This window comes from Rattus norvegicus, chromosome 2, assembly GCF_021556685.1.
Source record: "Rattus norvegicus strain SHRSP/BbbUtx chromosome 2, alternate assembly SHRSP_T2T, whole genome shotgun sequence".
Classification (NCBI taxonomy): domain Eukaryota; kingdom Metazoa; phylum Chordata; class Mammalia; order Rodentia; family Muridae; genus Rattus; species Rattus norvegicus.
Window position 1 is genome coordinate 235,406,005 of NC_141535.1, and position 15,448 is coordinate 235,421,452.

General features: G+C 42.1%; 1 protein-coding gene across 2 annotated transcripts in view; it reads right to left on the reverse strand.

Moving 5' to 3' along the window:
• LOC120100960 (uncharacterized) overlaps positions 1–15,448 on the reverse strand; it is a 75,788-nt gene that overhangs the window by 24,600 nt on the left and 35,740 nt on the right. Inside the window, exons 4-5 of one of the 2 annotated variants that reach the window (XR_015672632.1) lie at positions 9,525–9,654; positions 5,402–8,746 (exon numbers count right to left, since the gene is read on the reverse strand). The gene's annotated coding sequence lies outside the window, so the exon portion shown is untranslated. Of the gene's footprint in view, positions 1–5,401; positions 8,747–9,524; positions 9,655–15,448 lie in introns of those variants that run through there. The other variant, XR_015672629.1, reaches the window with a different exon arrangement.

The window sequence follows — 15,448 nt, forward strand, 5'->3', positions numbered from 1 at the left end:
ATTGACAACTAAACAAAGCTGGAACCCTGATGTTCATTGTAAGACTTACAAGCAGTATCTAGCTCAGAGTCTTTTCAGTAGCTCTTATTGCTCATATTATCTAGGAAAGGGAGGGATTTTATGCATGTAGTAAGTTTTGGGAATTTCCTGAGACTTCTGAGTTGTCTCTTTCCTAAGTCTTAGCAACCTTCCCTTTAGAACTCCATGAATTTTAATGATGATTCTGATAGGCAGGAATGTTTCAATTCAAAGGAAAGTGCTATACAACCCCAGGTAGAACACTGCCATCCACTATACTTCAAGTAACAGCTCTTTTTGCAGTTTGTGGATCAGGAAGCAGAGAACAGAACCCAATGACAGGTTGGACTGTAACTCGATAATGTCTGCCTCCTAATGGCTTATGCTAGCCAGATAGTAACTGTGGCCTAAATGTTCCATACCATCTAGGCCAGGCATCAGCTGGAGACCAAGTGTTCAAACACATGAGACTGTGGCAACAGTTCATATTCAAATCATGGTTACCTTTAAGATAGCAATGAGAAATCAATCCATACAGTCAATAATAGAACAAATGGGCTAAGTTAAGATACAACAGGCAGGGCCTGTTCATGAAGGTTTTCTTGATGCAGTTGTTTGCCTTCAGACCATACAGAGCTAAACTTCCAGACCAAGGGTAATCTGAACCGGCACTGATCAGAAGGGTGTGGTGGTGGCAATATCCATAAAGTCTCAGTCTCTAAGAGTCAGGTAACCTCAGTGAGGATGGCAAGGGCTGATGTTGAGCCCCAAATTTACTAAGACAGTCGAATAGCTATGGACAAAAAAGACTGTGATTGCTTAGTTGTCAAGATTGGATGAAAATCAAATGAGATAAAGTATGTTCTTAATTTTATACAAATTCTCATTTTCTATGAGAAGTTGGAAAGAGAAAGAAGACACCATGGGCGAGTGAGGAGAGAAGCTGGAGAATGAAGGGTATATGAATGGAGCGGACTTGCACAGGAGCTGAGAGCAAAGACCAGTCTTAGGGGCTAGTTCTGAAGAGCCCAGTAACTCTGCAGAGAAGACCACACCCTCAGAAACCCCTGCAGCCCATTTCTCTAACTGGGATTATGATCCAGCCATGTTTATAGCTCTATCCCCAGGCTACCCGAGGCTAGGACAGGTCTTTGTTTTGGTTTTGGTGTTTTCAGTTTGTTGGTTTTGTCTGTTGGTTTAGCTACAACTCCAGAAGAAGGCAGTAGATCAAGCATATTGTTCTACTTTTGCTGTTTTAAGCCTCACCTTACAGGGCAGTGCCACCTCCTTCTGTGCCCAACTCTCCCCTTGCCATTTTTGTCTTTAAACACTTGAAGCTCCTTGCTATGGTTTTGCATGCTGACTTGCTCCTTTTCATATATCTTCCCTACAGTAAAGGCTCTTTCTGTAGGGGAGTAGGACCTGGTCCATTTGGATCATCATCTCCCATCACTGGAGAGTATATGTTACAAACCAGGTACCAAATGTTATTCAGTGTGTTTACCAAGGGAATGAATACACTCCATTATAGAAACTTCTACACAGTGTTTAATATCTTATCTTTGTCTATTGTTCAAAACCTGTTTATCTTTGTTTTAGTTCCTCCTGAATCAAGGCTTGTGTGCCAATAATTTACTTTGAAAGGTAATATCTCAGGCTGGAAAGAGGTAAAATGAAAATTCCAGAGTTTTATTATATGGGTGGTTGATAGGGGAAGAGGGTATTTGCCAAGACATACAATAGCTCCTAGAACATGGCGGACGCAGCACTCATCCACATTCTACACAAACAAGAGAGCCAGGGGAAAGGAGCTTAACCCTTGTCCTTGAGAAAATTGTGTTCTGAGTGAAATTTGAAATGAGAAATGCTTATGACATATTTATTGGTGCCAAAGAGAATTAAGATTTTTCAGGGCCAAACACAAGTCTGGGACTATGCAGATAGATAGATAGATAGATAGATAGATAGATAGATAGATAGATAGATAGATAGATAAGCATATAGTAATAGAAGATGGATTAAATGAATAGAAGACAGGGGATAGATAAATGATGGTGATGAAGACAGATAGACAGAAAGACAAATAGATGAAAAGATTTTACTTCATTAAGGCAACAACAACAGGTATATTTTGGGTCCTACCATTTAACTCAATTTTTCACGAGAGTACATAATCTCACTGATTCTAATTAACTAAATGAGGAGAGTCTTCTCCATTTAAGAAATGGGACAGACAGACGTGGTGGCACAGGTCTGTAGGTCCATGTTCTTGGGAAGCAGAGGCAAGAAGATCGGCATTCATCCTGGGTTATACAGTACACCTTGAATGAGAGGGCCAGTGAGCAGAGAGAAGGGTGAGTTTCCTGAAATGAAGGGAGAGAGTGTGATTCAGGTCATACTACTAATGTGCAGCAGATTAGTGCTGCTGTTGTTTACTCAATATACTACTGTGTATATATACATACATACACACACACACACACACGCACACACACACGCACATACACACACACACACACATATATATATGAAAAGCACATAGGTATATACATTGTATGAAACAAATAAAAAGACCTATAAAACCTCAGAGAAGGGGGTTTGGGATTTAGCTCAGTGGTAGAGCACTTGCCTAACAAGCGCAAGGCCCTGGGTTCAGTCCTCAGCTCCGAAGAAAAGAAAAAAAAAAAACCTCAGAGAAGGCCAAGCACGGTAGCCTATACCTGTAAATCTCAGGATTTCAAAGACTGAGACAGGAAAACCATGAATTTAAGACCAACTACAAATAAGACCCAGTCTCAAAAACAGAACAACGCCAAACTCAGAGAAGAATTAGAACAAGAATATAGATTTTAAAGATTATCGTCATCTCAGTGAAAGAAAGAGGAAGAGAAGGGAGGGAATGGGGGAAGGAGAAAGAAGGAAAACAATGTTTGATACAGACATGCTTATTTGCTTAACTAGAGAGACCATGTCAGTACGAGTATGTGCATCAAACCAGCATGGCATATGAAGACCTTAAATCTATACAATAAGTCACTCCATTTGAGAACAGAATGAGAGCTGTGGGGCAGACTTAGTTCTGACACAGTTTCTTTAAGAGTGTGGAGTTTGAGGTTTTGAGAAATTAAAAGGTGGCAGCTGAGGAAAACAAGGAGGTTAAAAGTCAGAGTCCCGGTCAAGAGAATCTCTGCAGAGACTGTTACACAAGGGGCAACTGAATTTATGGTACATGAGAGCCCGTCTGCCACAGAATTCCCCAGGTCCTCTTCTCTGAGTCAGGAGTTCGTTGTAGAGCAACGTACACCAAGGACATCGTGCATCGAGAACAATCGGGGACAATGACAAAGAAAAAACTAAAACAACAACAACAACAAAATACAACCCAGAGTGTGGTAATTATTCTGAGACCCCAGAACCTCAGAAAGGACACTTTTCACAGCATATTTAAAAAAGACATATATTCTGTTTGTATAGCTGGACGATGGTGGGCTGCTAATGACGTTTAAATTCCTTGACTTCTGACCTTCTGGACCCTGCTGTGCAGTTCCCGAGGTGGTTTATCACAATACACGGGACTGTACAGAGTCCTTACAAACTGCCTGGTGACGTTTTCAGAACCTACCCTTCACAATGGCATCTGTGTTGTTCGTGTTTTGTGTGAGTCTTTCTTCTCCAATAGGATGACGCTAATAAAGGCCTCCAAACCAACACACAATAAAGAAGAAAGCCGAAACGAAATTCAGATGGTGAGGGAGCCAAAATATCCCTCACATTCCCTCCTACCCCAACTGTTCTAAACCTTTTCCCACTTTCAACGGAAGAAAAAAAAATTGGAATATTGCCTTGGGTCTACTAAATCATTAGCAAATTAAGAACCTGTTTTTAATAACATTTAACTTGTAAATAATGCATTAATTGACTAGCCTGAATGTTAGCTCGAGCATTTGAAATTCTGCTACTAAATTTATAATGAAAGGACTGTGCTCTAACAGTGGGCTATATGTTGGGTATAACAGATTAAATATGACAGTTGATATTTGTGAAAATGGGGTTATAATTAGAGGACACCTGCAGCTGTTTTCCAACCAAAACAGCAGAAATCACACTTGCATAAAGCTCACACGTGGGTCACAGTCTCTGCTCCTGTGTTTCTTTTGTTCCTCAGGAGTCACATTGGGGTTGTTTTGCCCTCTGTCGGGTCATGCGTCTAAGGGAGCAACAAGTGATAGCAGTTTGCGGGATGCACTTTCCTGGCTCCCTAAGTGACACATCTCGGGAAGGGGGAAAGGGCATGACTGTTTTCCCTTCTGAGGCAGTAGTTACTAAAAACACGAGAGGCATGGTGTAGCATGCCTGCTCAGAGCTCCAGGAAGCCATGTGAGGAGAAACCACTGGGGCAGCATCAGAGCTGGAAGCATGAAGGATGTAGCTGTTTCACTGCTAGACCTTAATAAAGATGGGATTGGTGTACTCCTGTAATCCGTATAGAACTTCTGGAAGCAGGGACTGAAGCACAAGGAAACAAAGTATCAGCAAGGACTAAGGATTAGCACAGCGCTGTGAACTCTCCAGTTCCACCTTTCATTTAATCCACAAATAGAGACAAGGACCTTTGGGCATCGGTTCTAACCTGGGCTCTGAGATACACAGTAACCAAAGCCCGGTCTTGTTTTGTGTCTAACTGAGGCTAACCTGGATTGGGGGCGTATCCATAAACCACAAGAAACAGAGCATGCAAAGTCAGGGGAAGGAGATGAAATACTTAGAAGCAGGACACAGGCCGTCCTATCGAACCTGGCAAGGAAGCTAAGTAAAGATAAAGGCCAAAAGAGGCTTCCTTTGAATTATTCAAAGTCATTAGTGGCCTTGGTTAAAAGACATACATATATGAATGCATACATACATATATATACATGTGTGTATATACACATGTGTTGGGGATGGAAACCAGACCACAGCAGACACGATGAATAAGAGAGAATGTAGACAAAATGAGAGTAGGTCAGTGGGACTTCTTCGTAAGTCTAATCATGAAAAGAGGGGGAAGCAGGGAGGAAGGGGGTGGAGAGAGGGAGAGAAGAGAGAGAGGGAGTGAGTTTTTCTAGAGATCTGAACACGTTGCACCAGCCAAGTGGTGGTCACGGCCACTGCACACAGAGAATCTTGGCACATTAACATCCATGTGCGCATCTCAGTTAAACTTTTTTTTTTCCTATTAGAAGTGGAAATTCTGTTGCAGTATTCCAAAATATTAACTTCTCATTTAATATGCTAATTATCCTCCCTGTTTCAAAGAACCGTGTTGAAGCTTGGATACACGCTCTACGCTCTTCCGTGTTATCAAGTTGTAGTTGATTTGGTCAATAAATTTGCATTTTTTTTTGCATGAGAATTTTCCCAATTTACCACTTCGTTCTAACTGCGTTATCCTCAACTGTATGAAATCATCACTGCCTTGGTAGGTCAGAAAAAAAAATCTCTGGAATATTGGCAATTTCATACGGTTCACCCTAGCCGTGGACAGGGAACTGGAACATCAGGGTAAGACCTAAGGTAAGAAGACAGAGATAAACAAGAGATCTGGGACACCGGGTATTGGAAAAGTAAAACAACAAATACAAAAAAGTAATCTTTTTGTCTGGGTTAGGTGTGCGTTCCCAAGGGAAATAATTTTTGAGCATGTAGCCTCATAGTAATAATAACACTTTTAGGGAGTACGGATGGCTCAGGGGATCAATTGGGACCGAGGGAGTGGAATGCTTACTAGCAAGCTGCCCAATTTAGTCAGACTAACTTGCAATTTTACACAACTAAACATCTCTACAGATCCAAGGCCGGCAAACCCAAGGAAAACACTTTTCGAATGACACCTCCTGGTAACTTTTTCCTTGTGATATAACGCTGCTTCTATCTTCAAAATGAAGGCAGGGAAGATCTGCTTACAGGGTGAGAAGTGTCCGACTCTGAGTCAGAATGAAAGGAGTGCTTGTACACAGAGAAAGTCATTTTTCCAAACTGCCTGCACTAAAAATAAACCAAATACTGTCTCAGGGGACAGCTACCCAGTCCCCTTCACAGACAGTAAATTCACTGTGGTGGGAGGCTGAGGTGAACTGAAAAAAAGCTTCTGGGAGGAAGAAAATCACCCTAATGAGGGCACCAGTGGTGCGCTGGTGGGAAGTGAGCTACCACTGGGAACGCATCACCTGACTGTTTTCTCCCGAGCTGGGTCATTGGACAAATCTATGAGGAGAAAACCCTACAGCGATACAGTTTGGGCTCTGGCTAAGTTCCTGGCATGTCCTTTGTCCATGGTCACAATCATATATTCGTAAACAAAGAGGAAAAGACTCATTAAGATAAAGACTGTGTATGATCCTATGTTAATGGAAGGAAACACGGAGGCATTGAAGCGGGCAGATTGGGGGTTGGGGATTTAGCTCAGTGGTAGAGCGCTTGCCTAGCAAGCATAAGGCCCTGGGTTCGGTTCCCAGCTCAAAAAAAAAAAAAAAGAAAGAAAGAAAAGAAGAAGAAAAAAAGAAAAAAGATGAAGCCGGCAGATAAGGGCCGCATCAGCTGGGACATAGGGGGCTTCGCTCTCAGTCTTCTTTCTCACTGACATGAGACCGTGACTAGGCGTTCACGTTCACACCATTGCTTCCTGCGGGACACCGGAAGTCATGAAGCCAGAAGCTTGGCGGCATAGCATCGTGAAGAAAACTACCCAAGCTTTTTTGTTAAGCTATGAAAACCCCCCTGGTAGGTAAAGAATAAAGAATTCTTTACCAAATTTGGATTTTTTTTTTCTCTTACTGAGTTGAAAACGCAGATCCTTCCTCCTATTGCTTCTTATTTCGTATTATTTTTAAGTAGGTCTTGAGAATGCAGACTGTAAGAGCATCCCCAATGACAGGTCTAGATGGGACTTGCTCTCCCTGCTTATATTATGTATCTTATAAAATTGGGCGTGCTTCCTTTTTACAATTATAATGCCCAGAACATCTGAGATGAAATGCTTCAACTCCCTGAAGGTAGGGTATTTTCTAAATTCTAAAGCTAAATAACCCTCGGGCCCAGACGTAAAATTATACCCAGAAATTCATCCGAAGTGTCTAATCTCCTTGAGGTTACCCCCGAGGGCTAGATGTCAATCATGGTTGAGAAGAGGTAATTTGCCCCATTGTATTGTTTGAGGAGGATTTTTTTTCCAGCTACACCTGGAAAAATTTGTAGCTAATTATATGATTGTTCCAAATTATTTGTTTTCCTTCTGAAAAAGAAGCACGTACTTTCTTATCCCATTGACATCATCTTAGCCCTGGACTTGGCTTCTGTAGTAAAATGTAAGCAAAAGTGACAATTACCACTTCCAGAGAGAAGCTCGGTGGGCATCATGTGACTCCGCCATTGCTCTTTTCCTTCCGCCCAGAGAATAGCATGATGCACATGTGGAGTCTTCCTTCAGACTCAGACCCAGAAGGAAAATATACCGAGGCACGTTCAATTGACCTCCAGCGACACATAGCAGGGAAGGATCCAGCGGACCGTAAGCCACTGAAAACGTGCTCATTTCTCATTAGAGAGTAATGTGGGGAATGCTGTTGGAGAGAGGTGCAGAAAACCCATCTGCTCCCTGAAACCCACTCGCCACCAGCATAGGTACCCGCGTCAACACCGGTAAGGAAAAGAATCAAGGACAAGAGGAAGAAGTAGGAAGGAGATGCCTGGGAATTCCGTGGGGTGGTCTAGAAGGCTAACTTAGGTTCTATCAGCAAAAGTTTAGCACCCTTATTCCCTTCCTCCTGTTTTCTCAGCAGGAAATAGCCTTCTCCTCCGGGAATACTGGTTTGTTTGCTAAGGACCAGCATGAGTAGCGCCAGGAAACCAGCGCCCCTCTCATGGAATTTTCTTCACACCCCCAGTCAATCCGGCAATATTCGTCTAATTTCTTAGCCCTCCTCATCACTCCCCAAACCAATCTATAACTCCTTTGCCTTCCCAAACTTCCACATACATCTATTAGTCATGGGCTTATGACTTCTTCCATCATTAAGGAAAACTCTCTGAAAAAGCGACTGGCCTTCCGTCCCCAATTGCTGTCTTCCCATTCTTTCTTGACCTTAACCCCGTCAGGCTGCATCTGCACTCCTCGGCAGGTGACATTTTATCAAGGTGACAAAGATTCTTCTTTACTAGGCTCGTGGTCATCCCTGGCCTCCTCTTATTCAGTTAACAAGAAGATTTGGGCCAGACCACTCTACTCCTTGAAACCGTTCTGTCTGCTGGGATTCCTAGATTTGCTTAACCGTCTTTCTTCTCAATGTTCGGGTCTTTACTCTTTGCTTTCCCAATGTTTCCTCTCATCTTGGCACTTACGCCTGAGGCTCGGGCTCTGGACCTTGTCTCTCTTCTATTTTTCTACACCATTGAAAACTTAATCTGATATCTTGGATAGAATAAATGTGTGCCTGTAGCTCAGCTCCTCCACTGACACCCATGCCCATAGATCATGGCACGGACTGACACCTAAGACACACCCGGTGCCTGACGTGTCTAAAGTAGATCCTTCCAGCTCCAGCTCCAGCACCATGACTTGTTCTTCTCACTGTCTTCATTCGAGCAACTGTCCACTCCTGGTTCATTTAAAATCCCCAGATGATCTGGTGTGCCCTCTGCCCTCTGTGGGCAATGCATCCCCACGGTGTACAGACACATTCGGACACAACGCCTGTGTACATAAGAAAGAATGTTCAGAGCAGAGCGAATCCCCACAGTTTCTTTTGCTCGTCTTTTCTTCCACCCTAAGTCCTAACCGACTAGTAAGCTTGATTCTGCCTTCAAATATACCCGAACTCCAACGTTCTGCATTGCTTCTCAGTGCTACCACTGTCTGTGTGACACCTTTTGAAGTCTTTTGTCTGCTACCAGCCACACCACCTTGCTCTCATGGGCTCGCTTCCTCCTCTGCTTTGTTTCTGTGATTCCGTGAGCCCCTCAGCCCTGCCTCCACCTTCGTCTGTACTCTACACCACACTCTGTTGCCTACACTGCCCTTTGAGGTCTCCTTCCCTCCATGAAGTAGTCGTCACAGTTCATTCAGTTCATTTGTCTCTAAGCAAAGGCTTCCATCCGCACTCTATCCTTCTCTTATACGCTGTTCTGCTAAGCACGTACAAAACACACCCTGTAATTTACTTACTAGGCCTACATATTACCTCAGCCCCTCCAACCTAGAGTGCGAGTTCTGTCGCAGAGGAGAGTTTTTGATAGTACTACGCCCTGAACACCTAGCACACAAGAGGCTCAACAAACATTTGCAGAAAGAACCTGTTAGGCTTTTTGAAAATGGCCGTATTGATATCTCAGCTCAGTATGAATCTTATGTTAATTCTCTGCTGTGGGTGGATTTATCCATCTCCAGGGCCATTCTATTAATTGTTATCTTCCAAGTCAAAACTTCATGTGCTTGCCTTCTTCTAAGTTAACGTAACGTTTTCTAACCTTACCTTCCAACCTGCATTGCCGCTTCTTTACTAGGTAGTTTTCCCGTTCGATCTAGTGTTTCTTCACCCTTACTTGGAGTCATGAATATTGTCATCGACATAAGTCATGCAGGGTCTCTAGTTCCGTTCTTTCCTAAAACAATAAAAGAAACTTTGGTCCAACGGAAGAAACTGCCTTTTCAAGGTGCACATCCCATCCATGGCTTCAGCCCTCCACTGTATCTACTGTGACAACCACCCATCCTCTGACCCACTGTAGCAACCATCTGACCTCTGACCCATTGTGCCAGGCATCTGACCTCTGACCCACTGTGCCAGGCATCTGACCTCTGACCCACTGTGCCAGCCACCTATCTTCTGACCCACTGTGCCAACCACCTGTCTTCCTTCTAGCTGCTGTGAGTTAAACGAGTGACTTCTCACTCCTCTGCATCCTCTTTTTTTAAATCCCCCTCTAGTTATTTCACTTTGATATCTTCATAGATCTGCTTTTATCTCATTTTGCAAGAATATTTGTACAAAGTAAAAAGGGACAGTTTCCATAGAACTTAAACAAAACCCCTACAGACTCTACTAAAGTTTTCATTAGATTCTTTTTAAGATGTATTATGCATAAATATGCAAAGGATATGTTAGAATTTAAACTCCAGAACTAAAATGTTTCAGAGAACTATGATTAAGCTGTTAATAATTCTGCTTTCCTCAAAAGGATGCTGCAAAGATTCCGTAAGAAATGTATATTACCTGGCACAGGAAAGACAGAGGGCATACATATTGGAACATGCAGTTCTGTGCATGATATATAGGGGTTCTGTGTGTACCTATTTCTATGTAGCCCTGCTAATACTATATAGCAAATACTGAGACCCAATTTGGTTTCTCAATATAAAAATGCTGAAACTTTTTAATGGCCCAATTAGTTATGGTAATTCATTATTCTACTTCCTAGAGCAATTTAAAATGTGCTTTCTGAATGCTAATTATTTAAAAAGAGCCACAACACACATGCCCCAGAGTCACTGAGCCACGACAGGTATCACCATCCCCATTTTGCTTATGATTTAAACTAGCACTGAGGCATTTGAATCAGCTCAGACATGTGGAGCAAGGGGGGGAAGGGAGCCGGAACTTTGATGGTCTAATTTTGAATCATTCCATTGAATTGGGCATCCTTGTAAGTCTGATGAACTCTAGAGGTTAGTTTTCTACCCACAGACACAAGAGGACTATCGTGCCCAGGAGTCTGAGGGAACTCTCACTATTTTAGCCAATAGAACAGAGCAGAAGTGCAGCTGAACCAATGCTGTTTTAAATCTTAGGAAATCATTTTCTAATTCTGACCTCTTGGAGTATTCTCTCTAAGACATTGAGTCACTATGAAAGATGTCTAAGGCCACCCTACTACAGGCCATGTACAAACAGATACACCAGTACACAGTGCCAGCTAGAACCCACCTTCCAGACAAACTTGCCATGCTATGGGTACTGAGGGAAATCCATCCTGACCCTCCAAACATTACACCAGTCAAACATTTCCAAATGGCTTCAGTCAATCTGTCATAGAGCCTAGCAATGTCCTTGCAGAGCTCTGTCTAACTCCCAAGCAACAAAATCTTAACACTTATGAAAAAGTAACGACTGTTAGCCACATTTAGAAGCTGGAAAGAACCCAGATGCCCTTCAACAGAGGAATGGATACAGAAAATGTGGTACATCTACACAATGGGATGTTACTCAGCTATCAAAAACAATGACTTTATGAAATTCATAGGCAAATGGATGGAACTGGAAAATCTCATCCTGAGTGAGGTAACCCAGTCATGGAAAAACACACACACTCTTTGATAAGTGGATACTAGCCCAAATGCTTGAATTACCCTAGATGCACAGAACACATGAAACTCAAGGATGACCAAAATTCGAATGCTTCACTCCTTCTTTAAAAGGGGAACAAGAATACACTTGGGAGGGAATAGGGAGGCAAAGTTTAGAACAGAGGCAGAAGGATCACCCATTCAGAGCCTGCCCCACATGTGGCCCATACATATACAGCCACCAAACTAGATAAGATGGATGAAGCAAAGAAGTGCAGGCCGACAGGAGCCGGATGTAGATCACTCCTGAGAGACACAGCCAGAATACAGCAAATACATAGGCGAATGCCATCATTAAACCACTGAACTGAGAATGGGACCCCTGTTGAAGGAATCAGAGAAAGGACTGAAAGAGCTTGAAGGGGCTTGAGACCCCATATGAACAACAATGCCAACCAACCAGAGCTTCCAGGAACTAAGCCACTACCCAAAGACTATACATGGACTAACCCTGGGCTCCAACCTCATAGGTAGCAATGAATAGCCTAGTAAGAGCACCAGTGGAAGGGGAAGCCCTTGGTCCTGCCAAGACTGAATCCCCAGTGAATGTGATTTTGGTGGGAGGGCGGTAATGGGGGGAGGATGGGGAGGGGAACACCCATAGAGAAGGGAAGGAGGGGCTAGGGGGATGTTGGCCTGGAAACAGGGAAGGGGAATAACAATTGAAATGTAAATAAGAAATACTCAAGTTAATAAAGATGAAGAAAAAAAAGAGTAACTTATGATGCAGTAAAAAGGAACCAAACCTGATACTCGGCAGTGGGGTATTGTCACAGCAAGACCTCAGCCCACCTATGTTAGAACCAGAAAGCAGACAGAAGATCATGAAGGTAGGTAGATCTAAGGAGGACTACTGATGACTATTTATTGGGGTTTAAAGATTATAACCTAAAATGATAAAATGATAACTATTGGAGACCAGCGCCCTGCTTCTGAAGGGGCAGGAATTCTGATGATATTGCCTGTGGCAATCTAGATGGTAAAAATACAACCAATGAGCTGAGAAGCATATTGCATGAGCAGCTTTAGAAGATCTGACAGGAGGATCAGGAGTTCACGGCCAACCTTGGCCACATAGTGAGTTTGAAATATCTTGGATTACGTGAGGTTGTCTCAAACACACACACACACACACACACACACACACACAGAGAGAGAGAGAGACAGAGACAGAGACAGAGACAGAGACAGAGAGAGAAGTAATGAATTTGGCTACATTTTAATGTCTGAAAGGATTACTAAAAGTGCCAAATCATTATTTTTAGCATTTATAAAATACCACAGATTGAGAAAAATAAGCTAGGTAAAGAACAAACGCTAATTATGTGTAATACATATAATGATATATTCTTTTATTTTATTGCTGCTCTAATCAAAGAGGACTGTGGTAGGGAGCAATTATTCAGACTGAAGACAAAGGTGCGCTCCTGTTCTCCCCATTCCTGAGTGAGAACCATGGTTGTATTCTTCTTCTCCCTCAGCACTGAATGTTGGAGAACGGGGACCACATGACGTGATGCTTTCCTTCTTCAGAGGTCGGAAAGAGCCACATTCAGAGGAACATTCTCCATCTGATTGGAACGACAAGATCCTGGATCTCCCGCCAAAGCCCAATGCAGCCTGGGTCCTTCGCTATTACAAAATAAGAACGTGAGAGTTCTTTAGCTAGGATGACAGCATTCCTGCACAGGAAGGGGATCGTTGGGGTTTAGAGATTATAACAAACTCCTCTTTCCACCGAGGAGTGGGATGTACACCACAGCCCTAGTATTGGGGTGCCTTCCATGGCTTTCTTTGGTCTTGAGATCATAGCATGATAATGCAAACCTGCCATTCTAGCAGGTATAGAATGAGGTAAGCAGATGTCAACCTTAAGGGAAGCCTGGGATATGTAATAAGAACCATGAAGAGATAGATAGATAGATAGATAGATAGATAGATAGATAGATAGATAGATAGATAGATAGACAGACAGACACAGACAGGATGGCAGACAGACAGAACTGATGTGGAGCTGGATTTGGTTAGGTTCTCTGCATAAAATCTACAGGACCCCAAGTATGCACGGGCATCCTACTGGACATTCCAGCCTTCTGTGCTCCCTGTCAAGGCACTAAACTCAAGTAAAAGCCATCTTAGTGTATCTAGTTCAGCCGGGTCTCAGCTCTAGTGCTGAGGTAAGGAACCAAGTGACTGCAGGTGACTCCACGGGAATCATAGGCTACCCAGCTCAGGCTACTGAGTAAAAAATGTAAGATACACTCAAATGACATTTTAAACCATTAGATTTGGGGGTAATTTGTTACATAGCAAGAGATAATCAGGGTCTCTCTCTCTCTCTTCCATATATATATATATATATATATATATATATATATATATATATATATCATACACGCACACACACACACACATACACACACACACACGAGCAAATGGAGTGAAACATACTCTCACAATTGATTGAGCTTTCTAAGGAAATGATGGGTTGACTTTTTGTAAAGGGAATCACATATCAAATGACTAAGCCATAAAGCATGCAGATAATAGTCACTGCCCCACTTAGTCCATAGGAATGTGGACAGGAACAAATGAGCTCATGTATATGAAAGGCATTCAAAAGCCTTTTCCAATAAAGACACCACTACTACTTTTAAAGGGATATCCAAGAGTGAAAGATCTCTTTGCAATCTGAATAATCACACAGTTCTCACCACTTTTGTAAGTTCCATACATCACATAACTGATTTTTGCATTCACCCACTTATTTACAAGAGAATAAAATTGCCAAACTGTTAACATGGACTGGAGTCAGTGCTGGGTTAAAGCTGTGTTGTTAACAGAGGGCCATGATACATTTTAGTGCAATATTGACCTGCAGCAGGTATGTTTTAACTTAGACAAATACGGCATAAGAGAAATTAGTTCATTCGATCGAGCAGGCAGTGCTTGGGAGTGGGGGCAGGAGGACACAGGCAGCAACTAGCTTGAGGTGGAATCTCTACCCCTGGGCTGTGGCTTAGCCTCGTTCTCCTACTTGACAAAGAATGCTGTGTGCATAACAGAAACAGACTGCAGGGTGCTAAGATACCCTTCTCTGAGAAGGTGGTAGCGTTGTCCAGGCACAGGAGCAGACTGGGGCATTACTACTACTGTTAAGAGAGCTGAGAGTGTGGGAAACTGTCCGACTTCAGGCTACCGAGCTAAAATTCCAAAAACAACACTCAGTGTTTTCATGACAGCACTTTCATTTCAGCAGGGAAAAAAATATACATATTATCATATGTATATTAAATATGTGAATATAAATTATATATGTAATATGTAATGTGTATTACATGATATATGATATATGACATATAATACACATATAATATATATTAAATATATAAATATTTAATATACTAAATATGTACATATAAATTATATATGTAATATGTAATGTGTACTATATGATATATGGTATATGATAAATGATGTATAATATATGATGTGTGATATGTGATTGTGATATATGATATATATAATATATGATGTGTGATGTATGATATGTGATATGATATGTAATATGCAATATGTGACACATAGCATGTAATATGTGATATATAATATGTGATATGTAGCGTGTAATGTGTAATATGTAATATGACATGTGATGTATAATATGTAATATGTAATGTGTAATGTATAATGTATACTACATGATATATGGTATGTGATATATGATATATATGTGGCGAAGAGTGTTCCAAGGTCCTTTCTTAACTGAAAGTGTGTGGACACATGCTCACACATGGTCATGTATGAGTGCATAGCCAGATACAGTTATCCACTGGACGTGTACAAGTACATATGCAGGTGTGGTTATCCACAGCAGCAGTCCTCAGGATCTAAACTCTTCATTTGACAAGAGAAGATATAAAGAAGAACGTACATGGTGCAGCTACTGTTTCTTGCTGGTACTTCTTGTAGCATCTTCTATTGTCTATGCCTCTTTGAACCAGATCCTTTCTGTGGAGCAGCCAGAACTTAAAAACTTAGATTTCCCCCTTC